Below are 15,567 nucleotides of genomic sequence, written 5' to 3'. Positions count from 1 at the left end.
GATATTGAGCATTCTTTAATGTGTTTGTTGGCCATCTGTGTATCTTCTTTGGAGAAATGTCTGTTTAGGTCTTCTGCCCATTTTTGGATTGGGTTGTTTGTTTTTTTTGTTGTTGAGCTGCATGAGCTGCTTGTAAATTTTGGAGAGTAATCCTTTGTCAGTTGCTTCATTTGCAAATATTTTCTCCCATTCTGAGGGTTGTCTTTTCGTCTTGTTTATGGTCTCCTTTGCTGTGCAAAAGCTTTGAAGTTTCATTAGGTTCCATTTGTTTATTTTGTTTTTATTTCCATTTTTCTAGGAGGTGAGTCCAAAAGGATCTTGCTGTGATTTATGTCATAGAGTGTTCTGCCTATGTTTTCCTCTAAGAGTTTGATAGTTTCTGGCCATACATTTAGGTCTTTACTCCGTTTTGAACTTATTTTTGTGTATGGTGTAAGGGAGTGTTCTAATCTCATACTTTTACATGTACCTGTCCAGTTTGCCCAGCACCATTTATTGAAGAGGCTGTCCTTTCTCCACTGTACATTCCTGCCTCCTTTATCAAAGATAAAGTGACCATATGTGCGTGGGTTTATCTCTGGGCTTTCCACCCTTTTCCATTGATCTATCTTTCTGTTTTTGTGCCAGTACCATACTGTCTTGATTACTGTAAATTTGTAGTATAGTCTGAAGTCAGGGAGTCTGACTCCTCCAGCTCCATTTTTAGTTCTCAAGATTGCTTTGGCTATTTGGGGTCTTGTGTGTTTCCATACAAATTGTGAATTTTTTTGTCCTAGTACTGTGAAAAATGCCAGTGGTGGTTTGATAGGGACTGTATTGAATGTGTAGATTGCTTTGGGTAGTAGAGTCATTTCCACAATGTTGATTCCTCCAATCCAAGAACATGGTATATCTCTCCATCTATTTGTATCATCTTAATTTCTTTCATCAGTGTCTTATACTTTTCTGCATACAGGTCTTTTGTCTCCTTAGGTAGGTTTATTCCTAGATATTTTATTCTTTTTGTTGCAATGGTAAATGGGAGTGTTTCCTTAATTTCTCTTTCAGATTGTTCATGATTAGTGTACAGGAATGCAAGAGATTTCTGTGCATTAATTTTGTATCCTGCTACTTTACCAAATTCATTGATTAGCTCTAGTCGTTTTCTGGTAGCATCTTTAGGATTCTCTATGTATAGTATCATGTCATCTGCAAATAGTGACAGCTTTACTTCTTCTTTTCCAATTTGTATTCCTTTTATTTCTTTTTATTCTCTGATTGCCATAGCTAGGACTTCCAAAACTATGTTGAATGATAGTGTTGAGAGTGGATATTCTTGTCTCGTTCCTGATCTTAGGGGAAATGCTTTCAATTTTTCACCATTGAGAATGATGTTTGCTGAGGGTTTGTAGTATATGGGCTTTATTATGTTGAGGTAGGTTCCCTCTATGCCCACTTTCTGGAGAGTTTTTATCATAAATGGGTGTTGAGTTTTGTCAAAAGCTTTCTCTGCATCTATTGAGTTGATCATATGGCTTTTATTCTTCAGTTTGTTAATATGGTTTATCACATTGATTGATTTGCACATATTGAAGAATCCTTGCATCCCTGGGATAAATCCCACTTGATCAACTGTACATCAATTAAAATAAAGTAAAATATCACAGTAATTCTATTCTTTTTTTTTTTTTTAACTTTGACTCCTTAGTTAAGTTACTCAGATAGTGAAAGCACTGCATTCAGACCACTTTTCATCTTTGAAGACATTTATTTGATCTTGAATTTTTTTCTCCTAATCTATGAATACTTGTCCAAATTTAGTGTTTAAGTTAACATACACCTTTTCTCTTTTCATATTACTTTACCAATCAATACTGTTCTTCTTTTAGCCATTATCGGTTCTGTCTACTGATCTCTTCTGAGAGGCTGTTATTTTCACAGTTTCATACTGTGCTTTGAAAGTACTGGTTTCCAAGCTGTGAACCACTGCATCTATGCAGTGAGGACTGATTTGTTTCTTATATGTCCTGGTGCCTTTTTATATGCTGTGAGGATGATCATTTAAATGATTACCTCATTGACATGGATTGCTTTAACTAAAGAAAAGTGCGCATTAAAGATATACAGCAAATTAAGGCATAAATGTCTGGAACAGTCAGTTAGCAGACAAATCTTCCTGAGTCTCAATTACTGTACTGTATTATGTCAATACTTATCATCACAAGACATCACAAAAGAAGCTGTGCTCTTCTCAGAAGGGACTTTGCAACAAAATGGATTTAAGAAAACTGCGTCTATGTATACTTAGGTATAAGAAACTAAGAAAAAAATAAGTGTCTAAACCTAGATAATTAAAGAGCAATATCTGAGGGAATATGGAGAAAGCCTACAATTTCTTAGGCTGGTTAACGAGTGTAGCTGAACCCTGTGTAACTATACTTCTTTTCAACACAGTTACTCTGTGTAGATCCATAAAAAGAATGCTCTATTAAGGAGAGAAAAAGCACAGGACATTTCTTAGATAAGAAGTGAAAAAATCACAGTCTAAGGAACAGTAATACACGTTGACCTATTACTGCTAATGCATGTGTTCTTGAAAAAAGTAAAACATGGATCATTAATAGGCTTAAGAGTCAGAAGACTGTCTTTATGTTTCATCCAACATTTTTCAAACCACAGAGCCCTCTGGGACTCTGCTGAAGATTGCAGGCTCTTATTTGTATACACTGGTAAAATTTTGCTTACAATTTTAAGAATTCACTCCATAGTTGTATTAAAAGCCCTTGGTTCTCAGGATAAGTATAACAAAGTTGATTATTTATGTTGGTCCAGATACTTCCTATGCTCTTTAAAGGTAATGGCTCACTTAATCCTCACAAAAACACTATGAGAAAGCTATTTTTTTATAGCTATTTTACAGATGAGGAAGCTAAAGAGACTAGTTATATAAATAAATCAAGGAAATCCAGCTAGTAGTAGCAAAGCTGGACTTTGAATCCAGGCTGTATGGCTCCAGAACATGTATGCTGAGTAAAGATGCTATCTTGCCTCCTGGAAAAAAACATTAGCTTAAAAAATCAGATAATAGTATTTTAGATCTAAAGAAACACATAGAGTTATCTTTTCCAAACTCCTGTCTTCTTTTTAAGTTGAGACAATTGGGTTCCAGGTAACTAAATAATTAACTGAACTCAGCAGAGCTAGTTAGTATTAGAGCCAGAGGGTCAAGTGGGAACATTCACCCAAAGCTCATTATAATGCAGCATCAGCATTATTATTATCATTATTTACAGGCAAGGAAACTGAGGCTCACTCCTAAGAAGTAGCAGAGCTACATTCAAACTGAGATAGTCTGGTTCAAAGCTAAAATCACTATATTATTGTAACCCAGGAATGCCATTCCTTTATAATCTGTTTGGTAAATACTTAGCATAATAAAAGTAATCATAAAATTGGGAAATTATGATGTACTCAATTTATAAACTTCGAATATTTTGGCGGTTCTACTTTGTAATCATTTAATGTTCTCTAATCACAAAGTAATGTTTGCAGTTTGCTGCAATTCATGCAAATCTAAATATGAGAGTAGGAAAATCACACACACACACACACATACACACAAACATAAAACTGTTCATACACTGATCATAGGGGGAAATCATTTGCCAGTTAGACTGAAGTCTTTTGTAATGACTAGAATTTAGTATTTGTAAAAATAAGGTGAAGAAAATTATCAAGAAAACTCTTTTTTGACTCAAAAATTTCCTTTAAAACCACAAACTCTTCTATTGTTTGTTAAATGCTATCTTTGTAAGAAGCCAACTTTTTACTGCTATTTCTAAATCTTTTATAATTTTAAGTTATAGTTTCCTCTACAAGTTCAACGCAATTGTACCTAAGTGCAAAGAATGGCATTGGTTTGGGAACTTTTTAACAATTACTTAATTTACATGCTAACCTAAATCCACATCTATTTAAATTACTAAAGTCGAGACACAGACTTTAGACACAACTTTATCCATTGGCACTGTGCAGTGAGGGAAGTGTTCTCAGTGTGGTCCTGTCATAAATATTAGAAAAGAAAAAAAATACATTTTTTTAATCCAGTGGTGTAATGAACTTGAAAAAAAGAAAGAAAAATCTTTCATTAGAAATCTTGGAAGAAGCTGTCAGTAACCACTTGTCATCAGTGTTAGCAACCTCGAGATGAATAAAAATTGATTGTGGGACTGTACTTTCTGTGTTCTGCTACTTGGGTCATCTATTAGCATTGGCACCTGATTAACTCTCCAAACTGTCTCCTCCTTTGAGTAGCTCCAGGGACTTCTTTTGTATTATCAGTAAGAATTTTCTGAAATCTTTCCTAAAAGAGAGACTCTAATGTTCTTTGCCGGACTGCAAAATTTCTCGTATGTGCTAGAAAAATCGTTGGCCTTTATTTATACTTTTTGGCTTGACCTTTCACAAACACTGGCTTAAGATTTCCACATTTGGTGAAGAAGGAATGAATGATTACTCTTTATTTCTGTTTTAAGTGCTTTCTGTATTTGGCACAAGGTATAATTGAGCAGTCTCTTACTGACTGTTGCTGTTGCAGTCATCCAGTGAATTTCCTTAGGACATACTCTCCCTATAAATCATCTTCTAGATTGATTTCAATCTATGCTAATAGTTGACCATGTATAAGAAAAACATGCTTGCATTGATGTTCAAACTGTGAATGATATGGTAAGGGGAAAGACTGAGAAAGAAAAGATAATATATTCTAAATAGAAGACTTTTAGAAAATTTTAAATACTTGATGTAAAGCCCATACATCGGTTTATATTAACTTTAGATTTAAACAGTCGAATACAAATCTCTCTATTTTAAATGAGGATGTTATATATACTGCTATTGTGTATTTTATTCTATAGGACACATTTACAATTTACCTGCTACGTTAGTCAGCATTATTCTAGGATATTGCTCTGTAAAAAGAAAAAAAATCTAAATCCCTGTGACTTACAAGAACAGACATTTATTTCTTATTCCCGTGTCTGCTTCAGTCTTTGTATTGGATTCACGTCAGTTCCATGTATGTATCTCCTTTTGGGAACATAGTCTACATGAGGCAGGATTTCCATTGGCAAAGGGAAGAATTGCCAAGAGGAGTGAAAATACATCATGATTCTTTAGTCCCTAGCTCAGAACTGATATGCTGTCGGGTATGCCCATGTTTCATTGGTCAGGTCAAAACACATGACAAGGCCCACATCGGTGAGGTGGAAAGTATAATCCACCAAGGGTGATTTATGGCAAGCAGGGAAAGGGAAAAATGAATCATGAACAAATAATCCGATCTACCTACCTGCTCACAAACTTTTAATGCAATTAAATACATAGTTAGGAATAATAATTATATTGACTCCTATTTTATACTATATTTTTGCTTAAGAGACTACACTTAATGCTTTACAGGATACTTTGTCAAAAAAAAAAAAAACAGCTAAGAGTTTGTTACTGTGGTTATTTACTTTTAACAGACTAGAAAACTGAGGCTTCGTGTTGCTTGAGATGCCTAAGACGAAGCTAGTACACAACCAAGTCAAGTAATTTAGCTCCAATACCCATATGGGTTAGTTTGCATTACTCAAAAAGCTGACTCAAACAAGTACTAGTGCAGGTGGTTCATTTGAGAAATGATCCCCAGTATCATAAGGGAGGGATAGGCAAAGTGAGTGAGGGAAAGGAGAACAGACAGTAGAGGGGCCACTGTGGGCCATTCTGAGTTCAATGTCCTGTGTAACCCTTGAGGGACCTGAGAGAACATGGCCAACAATTGGTCTACTGGGGTTTTATCCATAGATTTCTGTCCCTCATTTACTGAGGATTGCACCTGGAGGAATTAAATCTCTGTCACTTCTGCGCTGCCCTGCAGATGGGCTTACCAAATTCTCCTAGAATGGGGAAAAGCCCTAATGCCAAGATGCAGAGAGATGTGAATGCTTGAGGTGGGAAATCTTCAGTATCCACAGAATCTGTTCACAGTGACAGGTAGATTCAGGGTTGGGCCAAGAAAATAAAGCGTGAGACACGAGCTATATCTACTCTACCATTTTCTTAACCTTTATAGTGCAAGTTTAGCAGATGTACCTTGTGATTTAAATATCCCTTCGTAATGCACCCAAAAAAGGACTCTGTGTTTGAGCCTTTGTCTGTTTGTAACATACCTCACTGATACAGACATTTGGAAATGACTGTTGTGCACATTTGGCTGATTGCTTTCTTTTTTATTTGAAAAGAACTATTTTACAATCCTTTAAGATAGGTAAATGTATACCATAGAATAGTGTATTTTTTAATTTTCTAGTAGATAGGTTACTTTAAAACTGACTAGGCTGAGAGCAGGTATCTAGTTAGTGATTCTGCCACAGTACCCAAATATTTAATTTCACCTCTAAATTACATAAGAGACCTTGATCTATTTTGATTTATTCTGCCATAATTAGTCCGTGATTATTTTTAACAAAAATAAGTGATCTTTTTCATGACACACTACTAAAGTATATTTTAAGTCTGCATACCAATTAATAGTAACTTATTTTTACCCACAGAAAGTCTACACCCACATATTTGTGTTCAAACAAGATGAGCTATTTGAACTCACTTTGTAAATTATAATGCACCACAGAGTTATTCATTATTCCCATTATTGTTAAACAAATTTCATTCTTCTGGTCATGAGAAGGTATAATTTATACTAATACAATTTCATATTCTTTCTTTATCTTTCAAATCAAGAAGACTCTAATTGCTGCACACTTGTAAATACTATAAAAATCTTACTAATTGTTAACGTGACTCCCACCTAGAAATTGTGTCTGTTTTACAAGATAATATAATTTATACAGATAGCCCACAGGAAGTAGTGCTATAACCAGGAATAAAGTTTTATAGGTTTTCTCTCTGTATTTTTTCTTTAAGTTTTCATTATTAATACGTCTGTCACATTTCATCTTCACAATTCTGTACCAGTGTTTTTATTCTCATGGTACAGATGGATGTGATGAGACACAGACAGGTTAAGAAACTTGTCTAAGGTTACAGCTAGTGAGAAGTGGAGCTGGGGTTTGAAGCCAGGCTACTTGCTGCTGGAGCAAATGTGTTTAACCACTGACCTATGCTGTAGCTGAGACATATTCTTGGTGTCAGCATGGAATTTGAAGGGAACAAGAATGAACAATTTGCACCACCTACCACATGGCACTCCCTTTTCTAACTCATGCCACTTAGTACCTTTTCATACACTCTTGGAGTTCTGATTTTCTCTTCAATTTGAATATGATACTTCTACCTCATTGTTATTAGGCCTATTTCATGATAACTTCTATAACCATCATCAACATGTTTCTACAATTCTTGCATTGGGTTTTCAATATATATGGTGTTACTGGTTATTTTTATGAATATGCAGTTGTGTGATTATGTAAGGTTCTGGCCATAACTGCAGTTTGCTAATATAGCATAAATTTTATGATTAAATGCCAGGGGATGGGAAGGAACTTTTATGTGATATGAGCTGACACAGCTGTTCAAATTATTATCTGGCTCTATCAACTCCCTACAATAAGAAGAGGTTGACCTACATGAGAAAGAAGTAACATTTACAGAAGAGGTAAAGGGTCAGACAGGTCATCCATAGCATCTTACTTTGTATTAGAAGCCACAACAGTCAAGATGAAGTAAAGGGCCATTTCATCATACTCCAGAATGAAATTCACCCAGAAAAATCAAGGCATATTTTTTGCAATAAATATTCTCTATCTCTATTATTCATTCTACATTGTGATGAAAATAAGTGCTTCAATCCAAATACCAAATTTTGAGAGAAGATATTGAAAAGTGATTTTATACCTAGTGGGTGTGCAATGAATTTTTTTGGAAATGAATTGATGATTAAGACAGAAAGTTTATAATTAACAGAGCAGTTTGAGCAAAGTGGAGGGAAAGAACATTGGCTCGAGACTCATTAGTTGTGGGATTTAATTATGGAATAATTAATCATTTGATTTAGTCAACCAATTCTTATTAAGTACGTATTTGTGCTTGAAGATACCGTATTGAGTGCCAGGAATTACAAAGACAATAATAGTCCTCCCATCTAAGTGTGGTCACATATAGGGGGTGATAGGTGGTATGTGAGGTGCTTTATAGAAGAGAGTAAAGTATTTGTGTGTGTGTATACACACACACGCACACACACCCATATACTAATGATACAGTTTGAAAAATGCTAAAGTGTGTGTATATATCAGAAGAATTGATTGATGACTTCTGTCAAGGACATAATTTGAACTTGATCTTAAGTTCACATTTGAACTTGACATTTGAACTTGATCTTAAGAGTGAGAGTTCTCAGGTCACATTCCAGTGAGTGCATGAACAAGGGACCGCACGTGAGAAAGTGTGTGCCTTATTCATGGAGACATTTGGCTTGTGTGGCTAGGGTAGACCTGGTAGGTTATGTGTACCGAGGGGTAAGGGGTATGTGTGAGTGCCAACAGGCATGACAGATACTAAGTTTAGAAAAGCATTTGGAGTCAAATCGTGAAGCCCCTTATGTCTGGCTTTTAACCTCAGGGCAAGCATTTTTCAAACTTGCATAGTAGCTCAAGAGTTACTTATTTCGTTACTAGATGGATGACGGGGCCATTAATTGGCAGGAGGAGTAGGATACATGAATTTATTTGGGAAGATGAATGATATTGTTAAGGTACCTGCAGGACATCTAAGTGGAGGTATAAACTAGAGTCAGCTATGTCAGTGTGAAGATCAGGACATTAATCAAAATGAAAAATATAGCTTTAGGTATCTTCAGTGTCAACATACAGTGGTGGTTAGGGAGGGAGAGGAAGTTTCTTTGCTTAGGAAGAATAAGCATAATAGACCAAGGCAAGAAGATACAAAGGATAGCTAGAACCCTTGGAGAATGCCAACATTTCTGGGATGAAAGGCGAACAAATCAGTGAAACAGATTACAAGACAGCCCTTGTGTTGGAAGGAGAACCAGGAATCAGTGATATTCCAGAAGATCAGAAAGCTTGTGCACTCTTTCTAGTAATATCATTTACTATAGGGGCTTCAGTTACTACATGCCGGTTGGCTTGTAACTCCCACATTTTTTTTTTAACATCTTTATTAGAGTATAATTGCTTTACAATGGTGTGTTAGTTTCTGCTTTATAACAAAGTGAATCAGTTATACATATACATATGCCCCCATATCTCTTCCCTCTTGCGTCTCCCTCCCTCCCACCCTCCCTATCCCACTCCTCTAGGTGGTCACAAAGCACCGAGCTGATCTCCCTGTGCTATGCGGCTGCTTCCCACTAGCTATCTACCTTACATTTGGTAGTGTATTTATGTCCATGCCTCTCTCTCGCTTTGTCACAGCTTACCCTTCCCCCTCCCCATATCCTCAAGTCCATTCTCTAGTAGGTCTGTGTCTTTATTTCTGTCTTACCCCTAGGTTCTTCATGACATTTTTTTTTCCCTTAAATTCCATATATATGAACTCCCACATTTTATTTTCAACTCAGATTTATCTCTTGCACTTCAGGCTCCTGTATCAAACTACCTACTACCCATATCCTTCTTGTCTCAAAACACTCCAAACTCAATATTTCCCAATTCTTTCCATTCCTCAGTATATATACAGACCCAGGGCTCTTCTTCCTGAGATCTCTAGACTCCAATTTGAGTAATATGATTGGCTCTACCTCTCCCCATTTCGCTACCTCCACACTAATTAATAGTTAGTTCTTATCAGTAATACCTATTAAATACATCTTGCCTGCATTTACCTCTCTCCAGTCCCATCACCAATACAGACCATCATCACTTCTCACATGGATTTCAGTTATAACCAGCTAATTGGTCTAGTTTCCAGGAACCTCTTGCAGTATATTGTCCATACTGTGAAATCCATTTCTAAAAACAAACCTATATTGCCCCTCCCCTAATTAAAATTCTGGTTTGGTTTCTAACTGCCGTCTAGCTACAGTTTAAGGCTCTTTATAATTAGGCTGATGATTATTTCTTGTTTTTTAAGAGTCATCTCTGCCACTTTTGTCCTTCTCTATCTCTAGTTCTGTGAAAGGACCATGTTCTGTCTCTCACATACTGATAGTTGCACCTGCTCTTTTTACTGTCTGGAGTTCTTTTCCACCTTGTCTGCTTCTGTACTCTTGACTACCATTCAGAACTCAGCTAAGGTGTCATTTCATCAAGGAAGCACTGAGTTTCTCAGGTTAGTTCCCTTCCTATAGGCTTATGAGGAAACCCTGTATTTTCTCTATTGGGGAACTTACCTGTGTATCTACTGTCTATTCATTTTAGGGTATGTTTCTCTCACTGTGCTATAAGGCCAAAAGTGTAGGAACTTTATCTTTTACACAGTTGAATTTCTACCACCTAGTAGATATCAGTATGTATTTCTTGCTTGAAGTAATAGTCGTAAAGAGGAAAGTTATGTAATAGTTTCCTATTAATGCTATAAAAATCACCACAAATTTAGTGGCTTAAAATAATACAAATTTATAATCGAACAGTTCTTCAGAACTTCAGGTCAGAAGTTGGAAATTGGCCTCAGTGGGCTAAAATTAAGGGCCAGCAGAGCTGTGTGCCTTCTGGAGGCTCCTGGGGAGAATCTCTTTCCTTGTCTTTTCCATTTTCTAGAGGCTGTCCACATTCTTTAGCTCATGGCCCTCTTCCTCCATCTTCAAAACCAGCAACATTGGGCCAAGTCCTTCTCATTCTGCCATCTCTCTGATTTGCCCCCTTGGGCCTCCCTCTTGCCCTTTCAAGGACACTTGCAATTACAATGGGCCCACCCAGATAACCCAGGATAATCTCCCTATCCAAAATGAGCTGATTAGCACATCTAATTCCATCTGCAACTGTAATTCTCTTTGCCTTAACAAAGAGTTTTAAAATAATTTAAATTTAACCTATTTTAAAACAAGTTTTAATAAAACTTATTCACAGATTCTGGGGATTGGATGTGGACATCTTCGGGGGACCATTATTCTCTCTACCACAGGTTAACAGAATGAATATCTGCAGAGAAGAAAAATGAGAAGAGGTCTGAAAAGTAAATTTGGTCTTCGTTAACTTAAGAACACCTTTATTGAGCTCTACTGTGTAACACTTTCAATGCTTAGTGCTGGAAAGACAGTTATAACCCAGACAGTCACTGTCTTGGAAATTAGAAAGGGTATAGGTGATGTTATTAAGAAAAACTTTTATAGGATGATGAGCAGTGAAAACTGTATTACACTGACTGTCCAGTGAGTGGGAAATGAGGAAACCTCTTTGACACTGTTTTTCCCTTCTTTATACAGTAATTTAATTAGTTTAGACCTCCTCATTGTAAAATGATCATGAATATCACCTTCGGCCCTAGCATTCTATAATCCTATGATCAAAAGCTATTACTCAGATATAATGGAAGCATTTTTCATGTCATTTTCCATTCTACTCTTCTCCACTTTGCATTGCCATTTTGTAGCATTATTAACATGGTAAATCCACTTTCTAAATATGTCCTGAGTTTGGAGCCTTCCTTCATAATGTTCCACAGTATCACATAATCCTATCTAATGTTTACCATTAGTCTTCCGTGTTTCACATTTCTTTTTTTCTCATTTTTGGTGGAAGCAGAGAATGGACTGACCCTAATTAACTCTTACACATTACTTAATAGTTTGTTCTTTAAGGTGAAATAAACTCATATCCCTTCGTTTTTCTTCCCTATGTATATTTGTAAACTGTTTTCAACTTTAATATTTCCTTCTCCTCCTAAACATATTTTCTGGGTAACTTAAGTGATGAGAATCTTCAGTTAACATATTAACTAGCACCCAACGAAATGACATTTTTTAAAACCTTTTTCCTGCACAGATTGTTATTAACTGCCCTGTGTAATGAGGATAATTCTTGGTGTTCTTAGAACTAGGTGGGGTTTTTTTTCCCCATTTTTAAATACTTTCACTCATGTTGCCTTATGTGATAGTATATAAGGGGTCATATCACGGAGACTTCCCGTGATCTCACTACCAACCCCCTTTGTAATTTCATCCCATGCTGTCCTCTTCTTCACATTTTAGAGTGCAAGAAAACTGAATTGTGTATAATGAAGAGCATGCTCTTTTGGTTTCTTACCTCCCTGCCTTTGCTCTTGCTATCTCCTCAGAAAGATTCATCTTTCCCTTTGCACCTTTTTTCTTTCCTTATTTTTGCTCATCTTTCTAGATTAAACCTAGCCATCACCTTCCAGAAAATGTCTTCCCTAACATCCATGCGGCTACATATCCCTTTCTTTGTGCTCCCATAGTACCCTTTGAACATATGTATCCTTAATTATATAAAATGTTTAATATTTACCCATGATATGTCTATTTTCTACTATACCGTGAACGTTGGTAAAGATGAGTCTTGTTTATCTTCTGGGTAATTAGTACAGTGACGAGCATATACTAAGCATTCTGTATACAATTGTTCTATAAATTATTGCATAAATAAATGATTTCATTACATCTTAACAACAGCTCCATGAGTTAAAAGGCAATTAATACCCTCATTTCACAGATAAAGGCCACCATTCTAATAAGTCCTGCAATGTAACTTGAGGCCTATTGCCCTGATTTCATGTTCTCTCAGTTTGCCCATATCATTTTTGTGCAGTACCTTGCTCTTGTGAATCATTAATATCCCAATTTAATTATCCCACATTTATAGGGGGTTGAGGGTCTCAGGAATATAAAAATTAATAACAGGGCAAAAGGTTTTTGCACTAATCTTAGAAAATATGAAGGACCAGATTTATTGAATAAAAAATTACTTTATTAGAAAGGGTTAATTGATTCTGAGATGAAATATAGTTTTTATGTATGGCAGAAAGGGAATTTTATACGGCTTTCCCCACAGAGAGAATAAAATAAAATGTTCCTCATCTCACTTTTTGCAAGTTATGAAGTAGTAGTTCTTCACTCTTTGATATCTCCAGGGAACGGTTTTCAAGTAAATTTATCTAAGAGAGATTTTTCTTCCTTGCTTCTCACATTGTTATACTCAGGCATATTTTTATTAGTAAAAGAAAATCAGTCATAAACAAACCCTCGAGGAAATGAAATAGAATATGTGCTTCTTGAAATGATTAAACAGGAGTTCATAGATAATCACTTCCTAATAAAACAGATTTCACTTTATTCTTTTCTCATTCTCTTTGTTGATGATTTCACATTAATATCTCTTACTATAGACTGTGTGTCGACAGCAACATATATTTTATTAAAGTATTGAAATAGTCTCTACGAGCTTGATAACAATTTATATATATATAGGTTTATGTGTATCAATTTTAGAGTAACTATGGATATATAGCTGATCATGTTTAAATGATCAAATTTTAAGTCATTTGAGAAGTTACAGTAGAAATAGATTCAAATATATAAAAGTATAAACTTTTAGCATAGTATAAATGAAACAAAAATTGAAAAAAAAAATAGGACCACTTGGGAACATATATTCATTCATTGACTATGAGTAAGTAGCTTAATTTACAATAGTGATTCTTAACTTGGATTTCATGGTAATAGGAATCTTTTGCAGGGAGGTCATACATAAAACTGTATGTAAATATGTCTGTATAGGCATTTATTTCTGTAGAAAATGATCATTATTTTTATCAGATGATCAGATGGAGTCCATGTCTTGAAATGTTTAAAAACTACTAATTTATGACCTCATTCCAATTAATTTATCAAGTGTTCAAGATACATGAGCAGAAGATACAAACTTTTTATGTTTTTTTAAACGTAAAAAGTATGTTTCTACTTTTGTATTTTGACAAAAGTAGAAACATACAGAATAAATAAATGTATAAATTGTGTTCTATTTCAGTAGTAATCAAACAGATTCAAATTGAAACAAGCATCAGCTCTCTCCTTGTATCTAATAAAACAGCATTTGTCTGAAAATACAAGCAAAAAACTTCTTCTCAACAGCATAACCTCGTTCTTTCTGGTACCACTAAAAATTGGTATGACCATTGGGAAAGCAATATGACAATATTTAGTAAAAGCCATAAAAGTTTCCATAACGTTGACCCAGTAATTTCTTCTAAGGCTATTATGTAGCAGAAGCTGAAAAGGAATGCGTAAAGATGTTCATTATGATGGAATCTCTAATACCAAACAAAATGAAAGTGCAGCGCATGTGATATTTATGATAAAATAAGTGAAAAAAAGGCAGAATATTACTGTGGCTAAGTAAAATACATGTTTTGGGGGATTGTAATGTACAGACACAAAACTTCTGGTGATTTTTTGTATGTTAAAATATTTTCGGGGCTTCCCTGGTGGCGCAGTGGTTGGGAGTCCGCCTGCCAATGCAGGGGATGCGGGTTCGTGCCCTGGTCCGGGGGGATCCCACATGCCGCGGAGCGGCTGGGCCCGTGAGCCATGACCGCTGAGCCTGCGCGTCCGGAACCTGTGCTCCGCAGCGGGAGAGGCTGCAACAGTGAGAGGCCCGCATACCGCAAAAAAAAAAAAAAAAAAAAAAATTTCATCATATTAACATATGACAAAAAGCAAAACACCAAATATTAATTAGCAAGTATAGGAGCATTATTATATAAAATATTAACTAACAAATCATCCGGCATCATAAAGAAGGTTCAGTTTTCACTTCTGGATAAATCCATGCAGACATGCAGGTTGTGCACTATAAAATTCCAGGATGTCATTCACATAGGTTACAGTGTAATGGAACCCCCTGGGTTGTTCAAAATAGAGGCTCTAAATTCATGGTTATTTTGTATTTGTGGTAGTATGTTCACCTTTTGTGACTCTGATCACCTTCTAGCATTCCATATGATCTATGCAGTTACAATATAAACTGGTCACTGTGAAAAGCCGTGGACTTTGATTCAAATAATCTATAGCAAGGTCATCTCTGTCACTTATCAGCTTTATTCCCTCTGAGCCTGTATTTTCTTCAGGTATAAAATGGTAAATTACATATGGATTGATTGAGATGATATATGTAAAACAGCTTTGTGAATAAGGTAATAATAAATGTTATATCTTATAATAAAATATTAATATTTGTCATGTTAAAGAAAATAAATATTTCTATACTAAAATAAAACATTAGCAGGTAATTCATTGAAGGCACATTTTCCTTGCACTGAAAGCAAAAGAAGTATGAGAGGACGTTTAGTGAAGGTGTTTATATGATGAAGCTCACATCTAGTGCCATTTACACAGCAGATACATAATATTTTGCACATAATGTTAAGGTTTCCCTTCTGCCTTCAAGGCCTATCTAAAACTTGTTCTTTGTACATATAATCAAAAACAATAAAAATATTGCTTTACTACCCACTTTTCATTTAAAAGCTTCTGGAACAAATCTCTTCAAAATGTCCTCCTATTCAGCTTTTGGTGAAGATGATTGGGTATGTTTTAGAAACCTCTGAATGAATGCTTTCAGATAACTCGTTTACTCTCCCATGCCTGACAGATAGGATATGTATGCACATGTA

At 35.5% G+C, this 15,567-nt stretch overlaps 1 protein-coding gene across 1 annotated transcript in view; it reads left to right on the top strand.

Moving 5' to 3' along the window:
* Window positions 1-15,567, top strand: part of DMD (dystrophin) — a 2,099,690-nt gene that overhangs the window by 158,151 nt on the left and 1,925,972 nt on the right. The gene's annotated exons all lie outside the window — the stretch shown is intronic.

This window comes from Phocoena sinus, chromosome X, assembly GCF_008692025.1.
Source record: "Phocoena sinus isolate mPhoSin1 chromosome X, mPhoSin1.pri, whole genome shotgun sequence".
Taxonomy (NCBI): Eukaryota; Metazoa; Chordata; class Mammalia; order Artiodactyla; family Phocoenidae; genus Phocoena; species Phocoena sinus.
Note: the sequence above shows the minus strand (reverse complement) of the source record. Positions and strands in the feature narration are given on the sequence as shown.